The sequence below is a fragment of the Solea solea genome, chromosome 2, assembly GCF_958295425.1.
Source record: "Solea solea chromosome 2, fSolSol10.1, whole genome shotgun sequence".
NCBI classification, from domain to species: Eukaryota; Metazoa; Chordata; class Actinopteri; order Pleuronectiformes; family Soleidae; genus Solea; species Solea solea.
In genome coordinates, this window is record NC_081135.1 from 2,747,380 (window position 1) to 2,763,484 (window position 16,105).

At 42.9% G+C, this 16,105-nt stretch overlaps 2 long non-coding RNA genes across 3 annotated transcripts in view; both read right to left on the minus strand.

Moving 5' to 3' along the window:
• The window catches only part of LOC131450593 (uncharacterized), a 153,379-nt gene extending 151,659 nt beyond the window's left edge, over nt 1-1,720 (minus strand). For both annotated transcript variants that reach the window (XR_009235501.1, XR_009235496.1), the window contains exon 1: nt 1,609-1,720. This is a non-coding gene — a long non-coding RNA (uncharacterized LOC131450593). The remainder of the gene's footprint in view (nt 1-1,608) is intronic.
• Nucleotides 1,721-1,945: 225 nt separating this feature from the next.
• The window catches only part of LOC131455363 (uncharacterized), a 100,791-nt gene continuing 86,631 nt past the window's right edge, over nt 1,946-16,105 (minus strand). The window contains exon 5 of the long non-coding RNA XR_009239794.1: nt 1,946-1,993. This is a non-coding gene — a long non-coding RNA (uncharacterized LOC131455363). The remainder of the gene's footprint in view (nt 1,994-16,105) is intronic.

Sequence of the window (16,105 nt, forward strand, 5' to 3'; positions counted from 1 at the left end):
CGTCTGGAATAGTGGGATGATAACAAATACAGTGGAGCCGACTTGCATGAACAGTGAGCTAATTGGGATAATGAGTTTGTTACTTTGCTCGTTATTGCATTTTAATGTGGATTTGAAATGATGACGAGGGGAGGAGCGAGGATGCTGAATGTATGTGTGTGTGTGTTAGTTTGTTTTCTTTTTAAATGTGTGTGTTTGCATGTGGTTGTGTCTCCGTGTTTTCACTGCGGCTCACATCGAGTGAGCGGGTGGAAGACGTTTGCACTCAAATAACGAGGAAATTCATTTTCAATTATTTGCTTTTTAGAACTAACACACACTTTCTGATTTTTCTGCAGTCATTAAATCATTAAAACTGAATTTTGAATCAACATTTGCTCACATTTTCTAACCAAACAAATACTCAATTAATCTGGAAAATTAATCAACTGAGTTAATTCTAGTTTGTTCCCAGCTCTATTTGTTCGTGACACTTTACAATACAGCAATATAACTGATGTGAACACTACATTGGCTGGACACTGGCTCCAAAAATAGGATTAATGTATGAAAGATGGGGGCAAAAAAAGAAAAACATTCCCTAATTTAGTTCAAAAGTATTAATATCATTATTCTGTGGGTTTGCTGAATACATTCCAAGAGCTTTTTTGGTGCCAAACTCTCCTTATCCTCCTGAAATACCTCAATCTGTGTCAGATAAGGATTCTTCTACAGTTGCCTGCATAGCTTTGAACAAAGTCCAGGCAAAGGAACTGCACCTTGTTTGCTCTCAGCTGGAGGTTAAATGGTCAGACAGTAAAAAAAAACATTCAGTGTATTTAGCTGAGGCTAAACATAAAAGACAGAGTAGTAGCTGCATCTCCTCTGTTATAGATTAATAAGAGAAACACGATCTAAACTGAATGGTTACTGCTTGTGTTTTGGAAGATGCAGAATTCTCCGAAATTCCTCTATGATACAGAGGACCTTAAGAGGTTTTAAGGTGGATTGTTCCACCTTAAAAATAACACACTGACTGCTGCAAAGGTCAACCCGTCAATGTTTTGGCTACAGACTCGGCAAAATATTGTCCTGCCTCACAAATCCATGCACCAAAAGCTGCAAAAAAAAAAGATGACAGTCAGAGAGAGAGAGAGAAGAGCCTGTGTCCAGTGGATGATAGCAAAGCTGTGTGTGTGTGTGTGTGTCACCACTGAAGCTCTCTCTCTCTCTCTGTCTGTCTGTCTCTCTCCCTATCTCGCGCCTCTTGAAGAAGCCATTTCAACCACACACATCAATAGCCAACTCTCTGGAGCAAAGCACAGCAATAATTCCAGATAAATCATTCCCACGCGGAGCCACTTGCTGCGTTCAAACACAGCCGTGACCTTCAGCGCTGCCTCTTTCTACATCATATAGCCCGAGAATATAAAAGCTTATTAGCTCAGAACATTGTTGATACGTTTGTTCGAAGGCAATGCACTAATGAGGCGTTGCAGGACGCGGGCGGCCGCCGACCGTCCTTTTGGAGATATTTCTCCCTCGCCAGAGGAGGATAATACACTGCTCATGGCATCTTCTTCACAAATGGGCAAATAAAAAGAGAGATGAAGTGCAATATTGCTTTACCATATCAAAGGGAAGTGGCGTCCACAGATTGTGCGGCTGTCTGTTGGCACATTGATGGGCGAGCGGGAAGGTGGACTTCGATAGACGCACGATGTACAAAAAAAGAGAAGGACGCAGGAGCTGCCAAGGAGAAAGGAAGACAGTGAACACACACACACAAATGTGAAAATGTGCTGGACCCACAGACACAGTGACAGCAAATTAGAATAAATGTAAGCATGTTTGTTTAGGAAAGGGTCAGAAAAGACAAACTTCAGTTGAAGTAATGCAACTCTTTTTAAACTATACGTGAACATCCTTTAAATTGTTTGCACACATACCATGTGTTCAGTCGAGGCAGCTCCGCTGCAGCCGGTCGGGCCCAACACGTCGCGCTCAACGGCAGCTGGAAAGAGAGGGAGACTCACTTAAAAACACATTTAAATGGCACTTGTAACCACTCCAGCGTCTCATACTTGAGTTTAGACAAACAGCACAAACTTAAAATCCAGCAAAAACATAAAATCACTCGAGTTGTAATAAAAAGGGTTCCCGTACATAGTCATTTCCCTCAGTGTTGTCACAAAGTCTCCCACACTTGACTCGTTTTACTCCATTATGTCTCCCTAGTTGTTTTCCTTGACTTCCTTGTGCACTACAGGTGGAGAAATCGGCCTGAACCAACTGACCAGGATCCACAGGGGAGCCCAAAACTACAGCTGTCACTTAGTGTTCATCATTCGGCATGGATTATCCTGGATTAAAGACTACAGAGCAAGGTAAAAACGGCACATTAAACAAAGAAAACCATGTGCAGGCAATGATTAAATACCATCTTCTTTCCTTTTTTCAAACAGATTTGGTACACACTTGTAAACACATGATTGCCGTCAAAATGAACAAGTTAATCATTTAATTTGTTATTAAAAAAAAAGAATAAGCAATTAACTGCCGCTGCACTTTGACCCCCGTGTTAATTGACCTGCTTCTGGTTACCTCATCACATGTTACCAGGCATCAGCTGATCCACATTCAACATGGAACCTGTAATCTCACATGCCAGTAGTGACCGCTAACCGCTTTATTTATTTGTTTGTTTGTTTGTTTTCATTCCTGCTGCTGTTTTCACACCTTAGTTTTAAAGATGGACGGAATATCGGTGGGAGATCCCGGGTTTTTCGGGATTCCCGTGGCAGAGTCCTCCTGTAATAGGAATCATGGGACCACGCTGCCCCACATAATCACTCAGATCATAATAATCTCTCAGATTTATACAGAATCATCTCGGATCAAATTCCCAGCAAACCTTACAAACACAGTCAACTTTCTGACATGTTTTCTTTTGCATGCACACGTTGACACGGAACACACAGTCTACAGCTGAGCCTGCAGTGCTAAACAACACTTTACCTATTTGTTAGCACCAGAGGGATCTCTCTCTCTCTCTCTCTCCCCCTCTCTCCCCCTCTCTCCCTCTCTCTCTCTCTCTCTCTGTGTGTTATGGTCTGAGCTGATTACTGGTTTCCATTTTTAATTTGTCTCAAAACTCTTCCATCACACCCAGACAAGACATATGGAATGGTGGCAATCAACGGCAATCACTCTGTCATTATAGCATCCTTTCTGCTGCTGGTCCATCTTTTCCCCGCATATCAGAGTCACCCACTTGTACAACTTGTTTTTTTTTCGCCGAAAGCCCCCAGAGGAGCCGAGTCCTCGCCTCTCCGTGCACGGAGACATCAGGAGACTCTCACTCGCGGGCCGCCTCCGATGGGGAAACAGTTTCGACTTTGTTCTGGCAGCGAGCACTCTGCAGGGAAACATGTCTAAAGGGCCCACATAATTAGAGGAGGGAGAGGGAGAGAGACAGAGCCTGGTTTAGATGTGAACTCAAAAATAGTAAATCAACGCAGGCTTGGACTCTAGTATTCGCTTCTACTGTTATTTATGTATTCAAGAATGAGCCTCAGGTGAAAAGTAGGCCTGAGTAAACTTATCGTAATTGTTTCCCAGTTGGTTTGAAATAGATTTTTGTGAAGTCGTGGAGAAAAAGGATCGAGATGGAGGCGACAGAGTTTTGTAAGCAATAATATAATCAGTTGCAATATGCAACTCCACCCCTAGATGCCACTAAATCCAACACAATGGCTCTTAAACTCATAATTAGGGCTGGGTAAAAAAAAAACTAAATTTCAGACTCAAGATTTAATAAAGAAGTATTATTTTTGGTAACCGTGGGTAACCAATTATAACGTGTGAGAGAGAGAAGTCGCTCACGGTGGCGACAAACTCACTTCCAACTCTGCAGGTCCCATTGGATCCATGTTGCACATTAGCACCTGTAAGCTAAGTGTCTTTGCAGCCCGCAGCTTCACGTCGGTGTTGTTTTAAGACGTGAAAAGCAAGTTATTTTGCAAGTGTAATTTTGCATCCCTATAACATAGCACAGCAGACGGAGATAAACGAGGGACATACTGTAGGTGAGGAGGATGGAAAGAGCTGAAAGGTTGAGATAATATTAGACTTTCATTCACTCGGTGGGTCAGAAACATCACATACTAATTAGCTAAATAACATCAAGTCAAGATAAATATTTGTAATAACTATAACACACGTGTTTCATCGATGCACATCAGAGAGGAAACCTGCAGTTTGGCCCAAATCGGCATGAAGAAGGTGCAAAAAATCCCTCAGTGACATCCTTCTCCATCCCACCTCCAATCCTCAGACACACACACACACACACACACACACACACACACACGGGCACGGGCGCGTAAGCACACACACCTTGTATTGTCTTCAGCTATCCTCAATTATTAATGGATAAACAAAGAGCCGTGAACTGTGATGGGCTGTCGGCAGATATTTTCCCCCTCTCATATCTCCGAGGCCCAGGAAACGTACACAAGAGCTGGCACTGTAAAGAGGGAGGAGACGCTTAAGGTCAAACTCACTCACTGCTCACAGGACGCACACACGCACACACACACACACACAACCACAACCAAATGTGCATGCATGCATTTACAGAACTGATACAAACAAACAGAAGATATGCAGGGAGAACAGAGAGTCGAAAAATGTCAGGAGGAACAGTGTGTGTGTGTGTGTGTGTGTGTCTCAGGGCGAAGTGGAGCAGATAGCTCATTTCCTACTGAGACGGTTAGCTGCCTCCTCTCTCAGGAGGCTGGCTAGCCATGTGAAGAAGTGTGTGTGTGTGTGTGTGTGAGCTTCTAACAGACAACAGAGTCTCCTGGGTGTGTGAGAATGATGTAAGGACAGTTCATTGCCTTCACTTCATGCAGCGACAGCGGCGGCAGTGGAACAATTCCTAAAAAGTCTGAGCAGCTATTTCAGATTTCAGACTAAACACCATGTGACAGCACATTTCATACTTAAGAGATGAATGACAAATACAAAGATTGCAGCAGAAAATAGGATAAAAGTTGTTTTCTATTTATCGCCGCGTGGGTGTTTGGGTGTTTTACAGGAGACGCTGCACTCCTGACATCGCTGTATCTCTGCATTAACTGAGAAGTGACTCAAGCGAGCCGTGATGTCACTTCCATCCTTTGTGTTCACACGTCGGCGTCTGTGTGTGTGTGTGTGTGTGCGCGCGTCCGTCTCTCCTCCCGTTTCCTTTTGTCTCGCCCGCGCGGTTCGACGGACAGATCGGACCCGGTGTGTTTTGACAGTGATGCAATTTGCTGTAATTATGATGCTGTCATAATAACAGTGCAGATGTGCACATGCTGGCTCAGGTCTTTTTCGGGTCCGTCTGTTGATATTAACGTATAGCACAGTGAAGATGCACAAACCGAGTGGACTCATGGATCCATTTGTGTAAAAGCCGGTGCATTCAGTCCCTCTACTTGCTCCTGGTTCATGATTGAGTCTCTTTTGGTCACAGTGTATCATATTTATATGATATTCAACTTGTTACATGTTGTGAAATTGATGAGATATAGTTTTATCTCCACTGTGAAATATTGAGATTTTAGATATTTCCCACGTAATTGTTGGAGATGAACCCACGTTTTTAAGTATTGTTAAGTCTTTTTAACTGATCTACAGTTTTGTATTGTTTGGCTTGATTCTTGTGTCGGACGTCTCTTCCTGTGACGACACTCTGACCAATCGGTGGCCGGCAGTCTGGCGACGTCACGCATCAGTTCACTTGGAACCTCGCCAGAGTGGGTACTAAAAAAAGTATCCGGTACAAGGTACTTTCGCTAATGGAAAGGCTAAATACCCGTGCCATGCTGAGGCGAGCCGAGGCGGTGGAAAGACGTCATAAGTGTGTTGTGGATCGCACTCACGACTCTCTGGTTGAGGGACAACTGATCCACACTCACAAAATTAACAAATTCGAGCTGGGTGATCCATGGTTTACCTTCTGTTGTTGCTTCTAAAGTTAAATTAGAAAAAAGGCAGGATGAGAGTAATGAAACCTTGTCTTCTTTAGAATTGAACAAATCCCACTCAGAGACGCTTCATTTCTTAAACTACAAAACTGAGACAAGAGGGGGACATCGTCACATGTAAGACTTAAAAAAAAAGAAATATATCTAACATTATTTAAAAATAAAAATAAATAATAAATAAAAATAAAAAGTGATATTCAAAACATATCTTAGCTCCCTCTGTGGACGCTCACTAACCACGGAGAACTGAAGCTGATCAGCTTGTTTCCAGTGCACGCACACACACACACACACACACACACACACACACACAGTATGTGTATCATATGCACAGTGAAAGAAAAACACTCCTATAAGTTCCCCCTCAGCTGTACATACACAAATCCATCAAAACTGTGGCGTACATCTCCGACTTGTTAAGGTACCATTTGTCAGCTGCTCCTGGAGTGGCTGTGTGTGACTCCACCACTAATTGCCACTGGTGCTAAATTTAGTCGGGGGGAGATATGAGTCCTTTTGATCAGAGGCGCTGAATCTAAGGGAGGAAAAAAAAAAAAAAAAAAAGGGAAGAAAAAAAATGGTGCACAGCCTCGCAGCAAGTTTACCCGCCTCTCCCTGCGCTCTCCCCCATCTTCCAGTCACTGGGGAATAGGTGAACTATTCCATATGTCAGCCTTGTCAATCAGCGGCAGAAATATGGGAAGTGCTCCCTCTTTCTCACTTTCTCTCCCCCCCTCCGTCTCCCTCCCTCTCTCCCTCTCTCGCCAAAAAGAACCTGGGTGGATGTTGTTCGTCTCTGTGAATTCCGCCTGTGACTCCGTCGCGTGTTTATTTATTTTCGTGTCATCATGGGTGGTTTGGAACCTCGAGACAAGGCGGGAGTATTAATCAAAAGAATCCCAGCAAGGAATTTTAATTTTAACGTTAATCAATCATCGTAAATGAGACGAGGGGCTCGACGAGGCTGTGAATAAACGTGTCGGCGGGGAGACGGCCGCTCGTACAGGTACGGTTAAGCGACTGATAGGGATTTTGTTCCCATGCTGAGAAGCCTTTTTAGCAATAAGCTGCATATCAAGGAAATTAATGAAGCGTAACGTTGGCCAGGAATAGACTTTGGCAACACAATAATTATCAGTATTGAATGATTTTTTCCATCTGCTGACCATTTAAACCTGATTTCATGTGGTTTTATTTCTTTATTTCTTTGTTTATTGTGGGGCGTAAAACATCATGGACGTGTTGTTGCGTTGACCACTAAGTAAGTAAGTGATTGTCTTTTTGAACTTTCCTCCATTCCTCATCGTCCACTATGACCCACAAACTTACATTTTTTGATTTCTTTTTCCCCACTGACAATGAAGGTTACTGTGGCTCAACTTCCATTTTAAAAAGCTCCGTTCTGTGCCGAATGTCCAATAAATATTCCCGCCTGATCCATTCCAGTGACGTGACGCCACGCGGAGGGCTCTTATTTTAATTAATACATTTTTCACAGCGTGAGCCGGTGGCGAAAATAAAGGGCTTTGTGGGAGAAGATTGATCTCCTTGAGAAGAACATCAGTAAAAGACACAAATCATACTAAAAGCACCTTCTAAACAAGACGCATAAAGGCCAAGGTTGCACAGTGAACGCAGCTTTTCATCTGCACGGTTTCTTATTTAAAATACTCTTCTTTGTACAAAGCCCTGGAGGTGACACAGACGCAATTTTCTTTTATAACTCACACGCACAAGATAAGAAGTCGCACACGGCCCTATAGTGGAAACAACCGTCATTTAAGTTAGCATAACTCCGAAATATTATATCACAACTTGTGACAATACAATTGTTCAGGTCCTTAGAATAATGGCTGTTGATGGTTAGTGTTGATTTTATTTGCTTGTGCCAAATTGTCACTTTCGGGGTGTTTATTCATCCGGCGGTTGACCTAATATGCTACCTGCAGCGTTCACTTGTTGTCATAGCAACTGTCAACATCCTGTGTTAGTGGAAGTGGTGTATTGCTATTAAGTCTGACGTAACACCCTTTCAAAATACGATTCCCGGGTCCAGACGCTTCGTTGAATCAAAACAGACTTTAGTATCTCACACGTGCAACTTAGTAAAGCGTGCGTGCGACTTATTATCTCGTGCATGAGACTAAGTAAAGTCCACGTGTGACTTCGTAAAGTGCACATGCGACTTAGTAAAGTGTGCGGGCGACTTATTATCTCGTGCATGAGACTAAGTAAAGTCCACGTGTGACTTTGTAAAGTGCACATGCGACTAAGTAAAGTGGGCGTGCGACTTATTATCTCGTGTATGAGACTAAGTAAAGTCCACGTGTGACTTTGTAAAGTGCACATGCGACTAAGTAAAGTGGGTGTGCGACTTATTATCTCGTGCATGAGACTAAGTAAAGTCCACGTGTGACTTCGTAAAGTGCACATGCGACTTAGTAAAGTGGGTGTGCGACTTATTATCTTGCGCGTGCGAGTTATAAAGCGTGTGAAACCAGAGACAATGTAACAGTGGTTCAACTTAAAATCGTTCACTTTAACGGCCGATTAAATGGTTTTACATGTGAGAAAAGGGCGACGACCGCCAAAATAAAGTAGTAGATGAAGAAATTGACCCAAGTAGCGCGTTTCAATTACCGTCAATCACAGCCAACGCAAATAAAGAAAACCTGCGTCTAAAGTCATTATTCGGGGAGTTAACACTGATTGTATCCATTCATACTGGAGACCAGATGTGAGTGTGGGTTTTGACCAGTGGAAAAGTATAGCTTCCCATAATAGCTGCTCTGCACAGACACCCGACATCACAGGTGTTTGCCTCTGCACATAACATATGGCACATTTAAAAACATCAGCGTGACACGTGTTTGTAGCAAACAGGTTCAAAATAATTGCCGGATTGCGCAACAAGACATTAAGGCGTTTAGTTACAGAAACACGAGGCAAAACGCTGCGATTTCCCTCGGCTAATTTCGCCGCTGATGATCCTCAAAGTGTCACAGTTAAGTGCAAAAAAAAACGTGATGCCGCGTTCCTGACGTAACGTTTCAGGTGACCAGTGTCATTAACGAGAGAGAGTGAGAGAGAGAGAGATCCTGTCAACAGCTCCCATCCCCCCCACACCCGTTAGCTTGTTAGCGCCCTGTCTGATTCATGAGGAGGAAAGCAGGCCAAGACCATCAGAGACACGCGGGCAGGGAGGCAGCAGTGTGCTGCTCGTCAACAGGAACATCATCAAACCACCATTCTCCTTCACCGCACACGTTTAATTAAAAACACTAGTGAAAGGACGAGACTTTAACTGATGCTGCTGTGAGCTTTTACACATGTTACGCATATTATCACGTACTATTCTTACTACGCCTATGATCCATCAACCTGCCTCAGACTTACACCCAGAAGGCTGAAGTCGTGCTCAGGTTGGAATGGACATGATGTGAGAACATGCTGAGATTGAGACACACACGAGATTCCCAATTAAAAAGTCAGATCTAAGTATCAGGACAGTTATTATTATTTATTCATGATACATCACCAGTGCCAGCTGATATTGGCGGGTTTACTGTAATGCACTTCATGTGGAGGTTAGTGGGTTCTTTTAACTGGCACATGTCAACGTGGTCATATAGTATCCAAAACCAGGCCAAAATATAGTATAACTGTAATAACCACATGTTGGCTTTGATGTGCGACTTCTCTGCTGTTATAGGGTTAAAACTTTTCATTGGCCTCAGTTAGTTTGTTATTTTATTTTTGGTTTTATTGTACGGCTGCTACTTTTACCCACGCTTTATGTCTTTTATCTTATTTTAGTTATTTTCTCGATGTTCTTTTCTTTTGCGTTTTTTATTTAATATTCTGTACAGCACTTTGTTCCATGATGACAAGGAGCGACATAAAGTGACACAAACTGCCTTTCACAACAATCACATCTGTGCCAACAATTTAGAGATCCGTATGAAATGAACTCCAATCTGAGTGACTTTGGACAGAGCGCCTGCAGCTAACTGCACACAGAAAGGACCTCAGTCAAACCTCAGTCAAGTGAATATTTCTGCTAACCACATTATAAGATAATGCACCGATGCAACAGCAACTTTATTTTTACTCTAAAATGACCTCACCTCACAGAAAATAAGGATTATGGAAGAAAAGGCAACAGCACGTCCGGCTAAAGTCACACACACCCTTAGTTCTCCATGTTGTGGCTCGATTATGTGCAATTTCTCCTCAAAAATGTTACAGGTGTCAGTTCTCTGACACGTCAGAGCTGCCAGGAAGTCGGTTTCCCTTTTATATAACGTACAAATAAACTAAAGTAAGCCAATTTAATAACAAGGTGACACAACAATCAACACATGGCACACTGCGTTGTCACATTATCCACACGTCATGTTATGATTTTTAAAGAGAGGAGAGGAGAGGAGAGGTGCGGGATGAGACATGGAGAGGGATGATATCACAAATCACGGGGACAATCAAGACTGTGTCATCTCTGAGCCGGCGTGCTGACTTCACAATGAAACGGCTGTTAGCAACAAGATGGGAAGATGGAAATCAATTTCCTGAAGGATTTCCCGTTGAACACCATTAGACAGTCCTTCCGCACGCAGGAAACATCTATCCCCGGCTGCACCTCTGTGACTAAAGGTTGCATGTTTCACGACGGGATCGCAATGTTAATGCAAAACAACACGTGGAACACGGACAGCAGCACATCACGCTGTTGTTAACGGGATTAACACTGAAGTGCTTTTACTTAAGGAGCTCATTTGTCTCTTTTTATAACATTGACACGTGACAGAATGGATACTACATCTGATGGGTTGGTTAAAACAGTTTGCACCAACAGAGGCTCCACACTATGAAAAGTGAATGCCCGGCATAATGAAGTCTGGAAAAATGGCCTTCACTTCAAATAAAAGACTCCGCTTTGAACCTGTGGTTTCAATGTGTGTGTGTGTGTGTCTTTACATCTACCTCTTTGAGACAGGAGGACAAAGAGAAAAACAGGGCGCCTGTGTGTGAAAGGATTTCTGCATTAACCTTGCTGCTGGCTATGACCCCAGCCCTAACACACACACACACACACACACACACACACACTGGTTTATCCCAAGCACTGGCCACCACCGCTGCCCTCGTCCTCTCCTGTAGAAGCTGCACTTAACCTCGTCCCACGGACAGCTCAGAGGCAGGCCGCCTTCAAAGGTGCAGCCTTCAAACAACCACAAACACTACGCTGCTCATCGTTTTCCAACTTTTATTTACACAGAGAAAGTGTAAAAACGCTGAACTTTCCCCGGCAAATCCAAACTTCGAGGTTCAGACCCGCAAGCTTTCACCGTCCAACTCTCAGTAGGATGCAGTCACAGCTCACACACTACACTATACCCCGGTTTGGTTTGTATCCCCCAAAGCACCGACGTGCAACACAAGCCTGCTTTTGCTGCAACCAGAACACCAATGAGTCATATAACAACACGGGGGAAGGAAAAGCAACGAGCTATGAAACACGCACAGCCAGGCACGCTCGCCGAAACGTATACAAACACGAGTCTGATTATCCTCAGCGGACACAACTTGGGATGATTTCATCCCTCGCTGGGAGAGGAGCGAGAGGCTGGGAGAAGAGTAAATAAACTGAGAACTAAAGAAGAACAGGCGAAAGATGTCTCTTCCTTTCTTGTGCAGTGATGGAATATCAAACTTTTTTCATTTCGATTTACAGCATTCAACTGCTGTAGACGACAACTCGAACCAGCTCGTATAAGATCAAGACGAATCTGGACGTTTTGTGACAATAACGCAGCTAAAAAACCCACATGAAAACTACAAAATTAATATATCCACATAATAAATAAAGCCTTACCCAATAAGGCTGCAATAATATAACACAAAACTATAGTTTTTGTCATAGATTTTGACAAAAATCTATGAAAATCTTGTTGACCCCGTGGGGTCAACAAGCTGCAGCGTTGACCTGAAGCACAGGAAGACGAGGTGATGCCGAGCAAAAACGGCAGCTGGAATTTGCGTACGAGGGATGTCAGTCAGGTAGATCGCGATTGCACTGGTGCCTCATTAAAAAACCCAGGGTCAAAACCAAACCTGTCTAATAAGATACTGCACATGTCTTTGATTCTTTTCTCTCAAAAACAAGAGACGGACTCTTCCTGGAACGGGTGGAAGCCAAACAGGAGCAAACAGAGAGAGTATTTATATAAGATACCAGATTTATATACAGCATATACATCACATACTGTGTCTCTAAATGTAGACGGAAAACCGCATGCTGTTTAATTTTAGCTACATTAAATGCAGTCTTGTATGAAGTACTTGAAAGCGATACTTGAGTTTCTTACCGGAAAATGACTTTGGTAGAAGTTAAAGTCAGCTTTTAGAATATTACTTGAATAAAAAAGTCTTAAAGTACCTGACATTTACTATACTTAAGTATTAAAATGTTATTTTCTGACATAAAATGCACTGAATTATTAGAAGTAAAAGTGAAAGTATTTAAACAAAGTGAGCAATTCCAATTCTGAAGCTCGCTCACCGGTTGGCAGCTCAGCTGATAGCTGAAACCCGGGGTCCGAGTGTCCAACAGAAACCCAGAGACAGGAAACCAGAGCCTCGGTGTCGGACACGGCAAACAACGAGCCACAAACCTGCGGCTAACAGCTGAGTGGCTAACGGCTGGTGCCACAACAGGCATTACGTCACCAACCCAACTTTTATTTTGTAGTAACGAGTAACAGAGATGATTAAGGGAAATGTGTCGGAGTAAAAGTTAAAGTTGTCAGAAATATAAAGAATGAAGTTAAGTACAGTAACAAAGTATTTGTACTTTGTTACATTACAACACTGGTTAAACGCTTGCTGCGGTGCCACCTAGTGGTTAAAAATATCTACTAATTAATGACAATAAATGAAGAGAGAAGGCGGCGATTAACCTCGTACAGCGACTGTACACACAGTGCGTTACGGGAAAAACAACCCCCACTACATCTAATGGGATGTAACGGTGATATTTTCTCCCTCTCCACATACAGTTTGTTACTGCACATCACCGCCGCGGAGGTGATGTAACACTTGGAGGGACCCAGAAATCATTCACTGATGAAACCCTTTGAGAAGCTGAGAAATCCTCTGTTGACTTCTATCGTGCCTGTGGATCTACCTGGCTGTCTGTTCTCATCAGCAGGAGCTCGGCCAGACTCGAGAGCGGGGGGAGCGTTCACAGCTAACACATGTCGGCCTAGTTTCCGCGGCGCTGCTGTGAAATAAGTGACACCGGCTCAGGCCGAGGGCCAGCTGCAGAGAGAGAGGAGAGAGAGAGGGGGAAAATAGTTCCCTGACTCCTCACTGAGACTGTGAGTGAAGGAAACATTGTCTGGTGTGTGTGTGTGTGTGTGTGTGTTATCTGTGCATCTCACACTCAGAAATACCGGTTCAGGCCTCACACTATCAGGGGGGAGGACGTGGGTATGTTTCTGCCACTTGGGGCCTTAAAACCTCAGACTGGAATGGACCAGGGAGCAAGTGTAGAGAGGCCCTCATCCTCATCAACACAACACGCCTCCGCCAGACAGAACAAATTACACTGCCAGGACAAACTCACCTCCACCTCCACCCAAAAACAGGCTCACATTACCTCTGGACCAGACTACAGTGTCAGCATACACTCGCAGTGTTGTGGGAGATGTATGAGGGGGGGAAGCAGGGAACTGATTACTCATTTGCTCCTATTTGTTTTCATCTGACTGCCACACTTTATCATGCAATCTAACTCATTGCTCTCGCCACCTCCTACCCCTAAGAAACCCTTTCACAGAATCAGGCCCGATTCATCTGCTTCACACTGATGGATGGACGCCCGCCGTCTATATTCCGCCTCTGGTTTTCAGAAAAAGGAAAACTCCCACGGACCGACAAACAGAGTGGGCTTTGAAAGCCGGCGCGTGCACACTGTTGTGGTTCTGGACAAGGTTTTTTAACAGTTTACTGACAGAGAAGAAACACAGGGCAATAGTTTGTCCTCAGTGGACCGAGCTTTATTTGTATGATTAGTGGAATGTTTCAGACGTTGACCCGATCACCAAAAATCAGGATGAACAGCAATTACGACCGCCTCTGCCAGTTGTTGTGTCAATCCATCACGTACAAGGATATTTTAAAGAATAAAAGAAAAGGTTTAAAGATTGCAGAGTTCAAAATTAATCACGAGATAAGTTAAGATGTTGGCAAGAATTAAAATGCAATTTTTAATCATATTGGAAGAGCAATCCAGTGCTTTACCATTCCAAACTGCACCATACTGTACCAAACTAAACTGTGGCAACACATTCTAACTCCAACCTAAGATTCACTCTAACCTGAAATACAGAAAAATAGAGTATTATTTAACCTTAATCGGAAAATGGAGCCATAAAGTAGGCCAACTGAGGTCTGTTCTGTTGTTGACATGTTTTTCTGTCGCTTCAATCAGATCCTGATATAAGAATATACAAATATTGAGTACTGAGAGAAAGATGAATAGAATAAACTGTTTTTAAAACGGATAATCAACAGAAGAAAAAAAACAATGTGTTTTTAAAAAGCAGACAACAAAGTAAGACTTTCAAGCTTTGTTTTTTTTTGCATTTGGAAGAATCAGGCGCCGCTTCATTTGCACTTAATTACATTTCCGCCCGATGAATCTAATACAGTAACTGTTTTCTTCTTACATCTCGGGCTTTTTGATGGTCTGACGGCGTTTAAAAATACTTCTCCTCATAACAAAATAACACCTTTTTTGAATCCCCAGTCCAAACAGAAGCTGCGGCGGCGCCGAGATAACGTACATCTGTACGGCAGATTGTCCCGGTGCCAGGTGTGAAATAATGTTCATTAAAAGTGACAAACGCCTGATTTGTAAAGAAGTCACTGATAGCAACATGTGTTAAGAGTGACATGTGGGACGTGGATGGTGAAAGAGACGTGTGTGAAAATGGGAGAGCTTTGTTTTCAAACCAAGAGGGAAGATATCACACAGACTCTTTCATACATCTGTGCTCGTATGCACACATGCTGTCATCTTTAAGTGAAGGTTTACCTCAAACTTAGCTCACAAATGCTATAGGGAATGATGTTTTGACCTGGTGCTTATGGGCAGATTAATCCTGCACTGATAGAAAAACAATGTGGCTGCATGAAGTAATGTTCTTGTATCTGTTGTAAAAAAACATTATTATATTATATTTCCATATGCTTTTTTAAAAAAAAACCACATATCCAGACCAGCAGATTTTGTTCTGGCACAATAAACACAAGCTTTTAACTCAGTAAAAATGCTAATTTATCTGGTGCCATTGTTTTTTTCTCTTCTGGGAAGTTGAAGAAACAGAGAAGAGCAGCGACAATGTTCCAGGGTCACACTACAGCTGCAACGAACCATTATTTTCACAATCCATTCATCTAAGGATTATTTTCATGATTATCAAAATAGTTGATCAGTTTAGTAATTGTTTCAGCTCTATGTCACACTTACACATTCGCACTTTCTTTCTTTCTTTCATTCAAGAAATACTAAATCAAAACAATAAAATGTCATAGTTTCACTCACACACATATTACAGTAAACCCGAGCGTGTGCGCCGGCAGGTGGAATTAAAGACGGAATACGCCGCGTTATTAATCTAATAAATTTGAGTCCGGCGCATTTTCAAAGTGCACTCCTGATCCAATTTGTATTACACGCGAGCAACATTCATTCATCTTTTAATTACATATCATTACTAAGTCATTCTGATACCAATGGATTACCCACTGCACAGTGTAACTAATTGCCAGACACACTCGCTACAAGTTAATCAAGAGTTTCCCTCCGAGGAACCACTGTACTGTAATCTAATATAGAGGAATGTTCTATTCTGGAGTTGTCTTACTTCCTCCTGCCTCCTCTCCTTCACATGCAATATTCATGACAATGAGTTCTTCCCTAAAACCCTCTCGTCTCCTCTCCTCTCGTCTCCTCTCGTCTCCTCTCCTCACCAGGTGGGAACGCGAGCATGCATCTCCTGACAAAAAAAAAAACCCCAGCCACT